Here is a 6680-nt window from a genome sequence, read left to right as displayed (position 1 = left end):
TTTGTGTAAGAAAAAAGTTTATTCATCAACCATTTCTGGCACACATATGGGTATACATTGACCCTGGAGCAGACAGAGAATTGCCATGCTCAGTATCAACGTGACTATATCTTTTCCGTCAGCACAGTCCATGTTCCCTTATGCAACGAAAGGATATTGAAATATTTTGGCATATATTGCATAATACATTTTGTAATTTACTACATTATATTTGTCAATATATTTTCATTCCATAAGGGTTACACTGCACCGTAGAAGCCCATTGCAAAGGTTGGTATCTGCTGCAGCCTGCAGACACACACAACGCTCGACTGAAGTCTGAGCTGGACTGACAAAAACTCACTTGCTGCTCCAATGTGCCTTGTTTTAACACACTGACCAGCTCTATCCACTACCTTATATACCTAGGCACCTTATTGATACCAATTCATATCCATGCCATATACTAACCATAACATAGGACTGGTGACCCATAATGATTTACAACAGCATGTAACAAAGTCATAGAAACATTAATGTACCTGGATGGTGGCCGTCCAAATCAAAACTGGACTTTAATCTCACTGCTGCTCTAAATAATAATAAAAAATCACACCCAGACTTCGTCACAGTGTTGAAAGCTGTATCTGTGAAACCTCTTCTCCTGTCCGGGAAGCGGGACTCTTACTGTCTTTAAATCTAAATTGAAAACTTAGTTTTTATAAAATAGCTTTTTTTAAAAAAATCTTTGTTGTCCTATTTTATAATCAAAACTGCATTTTCTTTTTGTCCTTTTTTAAAATTATTATTATTTTTTTAATACTGTTTTTTTTACAAACTGGCTTTTTATCTTATTTTTTGTTTTCAAATTTTACAATTCAACAGTTTGTTTTTTTCTTTTTGATTCCAATTTGATCATTTTGTAGATTTAGACGTGTTTAATTGGTCTATTTCTACAAACTAGCTTCTTGGTTTTTTATAATCTCTTTTTTTCATTTCTGTTTGATCAAATTCTATATTAGACTGCTTTTAATTGAATGGTGTAATTGTTCATTGTGTGTGTGTGTGTGTGTGTGTGTGTGTAGCTCTTTGGGATCCTTGTGATGAAAGGCGCTCTAGAAATGTGTATTGCTGCTGTTGTGATTGGTTGATGACACTGTGCTTGTGATGAGATGCTGTTGCACTTGCTGTGGCTGCAGGTCTAGCCTTTTTATTAGGAAACAGATGCCTGTCATTTGCTATTTATATTGGTGGTGGTGCATATGTTTGTACACCTAAGTTAATACCTTGTTGTGCATGCACCATACCTGCTCATTGCACAGCATGAGTTAAGTATGCTCTAGGTGGCAGCACTGCTGAATGGGTTGAAGCATCTCTTGTAAGACTCAGTTATCATGCTTCAGTAGTCTCAGTGCAATGATGGTGGTACATTTGTACTGGAGGTGGTGGTATACATACATATATCTGGAGAGCTGCTTATCCTATTGTCATGAAGCCTGATCATAACACTATTTAGCTTATGTTAATGAGAATAACAGACTCTGAGGATATAGGGAGGTGTCTTGTCTGTCCATTCATCCATCCCTCTGTGTGTCACTCTTACATTTTTACATTTATCTGGAGATTTGCTTATCAAATTGTGATTAAACATTTCATTGCTATACTAGTCTGTTATACTGTTGAATACTGTTCAAGGGCTTTACTAATTGTGTACAATTAATTTTACAATTTGTGTACAATTAATTATATGAAATAGGCACACATTATGTTAAACGTCTATTTGATTTTCAATGGTATTTTTCTATAGCATTTATAAGAACATAAAAAAGTGTACAAACGAAAGGAGGCCATTCAGCCCATCCTGCTCGTTTGGTTGTTAGTAGCTTATTGATCCCAGAATCTCATCAAGCAGCTTTTTGAAGGATCCCACACCAGTCCCTGCTTTCAGTGGCGACTCAATTCCGTCGTGCGACTTTAGGAAGTTGACCGGAAGTACAGCACTGAAGTATCTGCAAGGAGCGTTCTCTAACAGCTTCAAATAAATTACCAAAATAAAATTCACCTTTCCCATAATGTGTGCGTTTTTCAAAGAGGACATTTCAAAACCAAATAAATTATAGAAATATATTTTAGTGAAGGTTTACTGGATTTGTAAGCACTATGTGCTTTAATCCAATAAACAGCATCAACTCTTCAAATATATTATAATCTCTTACAACAATACCAAATACAACTCTCTCTTTGAACCCACACTGTGACTCCCCCATAGATAAGTGACACTGTTTAATATCTGTGGTTAGGGGTGCTCTGGTCAGCCCGTGGCACACAGGAAGCAGATGTAGTGTAGCAAGCCTGTTTCATTGAGAAGCTGCACCAGCTCTACCATGAGATCACGGGTAAAAAAAAAAGCAGCGCTCCGAGGAGGACGAGCGCCATGTGGAAGAAGCTGTCTTGCACGCTGCAAGGAGTGGAGACCGGACTCGCCGAGGCTGTAAACTTCTGTCCCTTGATCCCTGGGGAGAGCAGAGAGAGGGTGGGGATCGGCACAGTGATCTGATAACATAGATTCTGTCATATATTAAAGAGCATGGAGATAACCAAAGACCTACAGTAAATATGACCCGGGATGTATTGCCATCAATCATTGACACAGTGTAATGTCACAGCAATTTCACTGTTCAATATTCAGCAAGCTTGATGCTACTCATTACTGAGTAGGGTCAGTCATGCAGCCATTTCATTGACTGTCTGCCATATTTGGCCAGCTTCACATTTCACATGGGCCATGGGTCAATTCAAACCGGGAAAACTATGAATTAGAAAAAGAGAATCCAGTACTGAATCCAGCTTCACTGCTTTGCTTTTTATTTCTGCTTCAGATCCGTGTTGTAATACATATCTTTGTCAACACAGTATACAGGAGCTGGCATTAAGCCGCTTGGGCTATGTAGTCCACATGCTGTGGCTTATCTCTATGTTGCAGAGAGTTGAATTTCGGTGCCGGGACTAAACAAGCCATGGGGACACAATAACAACATTTAGAAAGGGGGGGGGGGGCTGTGCTGTTGAAGCATTTGTATTTGTTATTGCTTCAGTGGGGTCTAGAGTTGCTATGGGCTTGTTCTGTACCAGTGCTGATATTCAGCACTCTACATTGGCTAGATAAGGCACAGCATGTGTTTATATATCCCGAACATGTGACTTTATGCAAGCCCTATATAGGATCTTACTCTGTATATCAATCTAGGCATACAATTGGAGATGGCTCTTATTACCTGCTGGTTTCACTGGATTAGCTGGATTAACTGGATTTGCTGGTTTCACTGGATTAGTTGGATTCACTGGATTTGCTGGTTTCACTGGATTAGCAGGAGTCGCTGGATTTGCTGGTTTCACTGGATTAGCTGGAGTCACTGGATTTGCTGGTTTCACTGGATTAGTTGGATTCACTGGTTTCACTGGATTAGCTGGAGTCGCTGGTTTCACTGGACTAGTTGGATTCACTGGATTCGCTGGTTTCACTGATCCTCTGTTAGTTTTGATTGTTTTTGGATCGGGGGGTCTCCCATGCCTCCTGTCACCCCCTCACCCAGCACAAAGACCCCAACGAGGAAGCACAGCAGCACACCTCTCATTTCCACTCCTGTCGCCATTGCAGTGCCTCTGAACCCCGCTTTCTGTCTGCACCCCAGCTGCAGTGACTGTGGCCATGGCAACGGTCGTTATGAGCATTCTTTATGACATCATTCTTAAAATCAAGCCAATTTTTTATTATTTTTTTACATATTTCTTTTAATGGACAGATTTTGAATACAGTAGTATTTTTTTCATAACATTTATAAACAATAAAACTGCCGGATATCTTTTACACTCTTTTCCACGCCACACTTCCTGTTGAATGGAACCGACACAGCGTTCGAAAAATATTTTTCTCTAACAGCGTCAAATAAATTACCATTAAAAAATCTAATTCACCTTTACCATAATGGGTGAGCTTTTCATAAGAGGGCATTTCAAAACCAAATAAATGATAGAAATCTATATTAGTTAACTTTTAATGGTGAAGTCTTAAAACAGACAAGTTGGTTCTGTGCAGAAGGTAGTGATTTATACATCCATTCTTAAGGCCTCTACACACCAGACGTGATGTAATTTTTCATTGGGCCACAAATACATTTCCACAGCGTCATGACCATACACATCTGAAGCGACACAGAGGCAATGTGACAGATTTGAAAACTGCAAGATCTATACAACTATTGCTATTCACAAAACTATGATCAACTGGTACATATTCGTCAACATGATGTGGAAATTATGAGTGTCTTCTCTGACGGTATTTCAACATATGGCAATAAATCATACATACCAGGCTTATCCAGTTCCTTCGAATGGACTCCCATATATTATCTTTCAAATCTATATCTTTATAATTGCGATGATCTTTGTCATAAAGTGAGGGGTTCTCCCAGCTCAGGTAATATTGGTCAATTATCTTGTAATTGTTAAAACTAGATGACTAATATTTCCTTCTAGAGAAATATTTGTGATGAAATGTTTTGTTTTTGTATTATCAGTAACTACGGATATTATTGTTTTAATAAATATAATTTGATTATTAACATTTACCATTGTTCAAGACTTGCCATTGATGTTTTATAATTCATATTAAATAACTATGGATTAATAATACAAGGCTTAGGATAATTGATATAACTATAAATATAAATAACAACAACCCTACACTGGAATTGTTAGCATTATATACTTTAATTAACAACATCAACGCTTCAAATCTATTCTGTTATCTCTTTCAACAATACTAAATAAAGCTCTCTCTAGATGTAGTGTAGCAAGCCTGTTTCATTGAGACGCTGCACCAGCTCTACCATGAGATCACGGGTAAAACAAAAAGCAGCGCTCCGAGGAGGGCGAGCGCCATGAGGAAGAGGCTGCCTTGCACACTGCCAGGCGTGGAGCCCGAACTCACCTGCCCTTGGCTGGCCACCATGTTGAACTCGTCCAATCCTTCTCCGGTCGCTGACGCTACAAACTTCTGCACCTCCTAGACTACAGCGGTGTTCCCTGGGACAGCAGAGAGAGGGAGGGGATCGGTACAGAGCTCCGACAACAGAGAGTCTGTCATCTATTAATGAACACGGAGATAACCAAGGAATAGAATGTACTGCCATCACTTTATTGGTCTCATGTATTCCATTGCAAAAGATGCACGCGGAATGGTAAAGGTGTGCTTGATTTCTACCCAGAAGCCTCGCACTTTGGCTCTTCTTCCCAGGACCAATCGCTGCTTCTCTCATGACCAGCGTGTTTTCAATGTCTCTGCGTTAGGTATCCTCTTGAGCGGAATGCAAAGTGACGCTGCTGGAAGTGCAGCAATGAAATATCGAGGTCGCGAGGTCAGTACATTTCTTACAGTACGGTTTCCCTAGCACGTGCATCTTCTATACACGAAAATTAGATAAGAGCTAAAGGAATTATTTTGTTAGCTCTGTGTCAGCTCTCTGTTGTTTAATCCTGAAGAAAACACAGAACGCCTAAATAATATCAATGGTAATTGTATATGGAAAAAAAAAAAAACTATGCTGCAACTGAAACGTGCCAGCTTGCAAATGATGATATTGTATGGAAAAAAATAATACCCATTACAAATGCAACAATAGTTTTAAACTGTACACAAAAAATACAAACATTAGCGTTTGCTATGTGTACTGGTGATAGGCTCATTGACACAATGTAATGTCACAGAAATTTCACTGTTCAGTATTCAGCAAGCCTGATGCTACACATTACTGAGTAGGGTCAGTCATGCAGCCATTTCATTGACTGTCTGCCATATTTGGCCAGCTTCACATTTCACATGGGCCATGGGTCAATTCAAACCGGGAAAACTATGAATTAGAAAAAGAGAATCTAGTACTGAATCCAGCTTCACTGCTCTGCTTTTTATTTCTGCTTCAGATTCGTGTTGTAATACATAATTAGGGCTTCTGTTCCACAAGCGTGTAAATACCCTACAGCTTTAAATCTCGCGAGCAAGAACAATCTTCCATTTCTAATTGTAATCTCGTTTTAAATCGTGTTACAATAGAAATGTAGGAATCTGCTGCCACTCAGTAGGGTTTAAAGTATTCAGAACAAATAAATGTGATATATTCTCCACGTACAGGAGCACCTCCTAAGAGAACACTTCTCCTAAGAGAACTCCCTTGTGGTCAAATGGATTTGTAAATGATCCGACTAAAGGAACAGGAACTTCGCTTAAAAGAACACCTTCATGGCACCGACAGCGATTCGTTCACAACAGTACTGTTTTGTAACCTGATAACTCATCACCATCAAACTTGAATACATGTCTTGAATATTGCTGCTGTACATGTATTCATAATTAATCTAGAGCTGCTGCTGCATTTTTTAATGTGTGTAGGGATGCTGTGTCCATTTAGTTTGACAGTTAGTTTATTAATGCTAGGTTGTCTGTCACTTTATTATTATAGTTTATTAACATACACTTGCCATTTGCAGTGTTTTTCCCAGTGTTTTTTGGCTATACACCAATTTCATTTTTGTTGTATCGGAGGTGTTTTATTGGTTTTTCTTTGTTAAAACCGACAATCAGAAGCCTTTTACATATCCTGTCATATCTTTAGCATTGTCCCTTGGGCTATGTAGTGCACATGCTC

Source organism: Acipenser ruthenus, chromosome 23 (assembly GCF_902713425.1).
Source record: "Acipenser ruthenus chromosome 23, fAciRut3.2 maternal haplotype, whole genome shotgun sequence".
Lineage (NCBI taxonomy): Eukaryota > Metazoa > Chordata > Actinopteri > Acipenseriformes > Acipenseridae > Acipenser > Acipenser ruthenus.
This window is presented reverse-complemented; position numbering follows the sequence as displayed.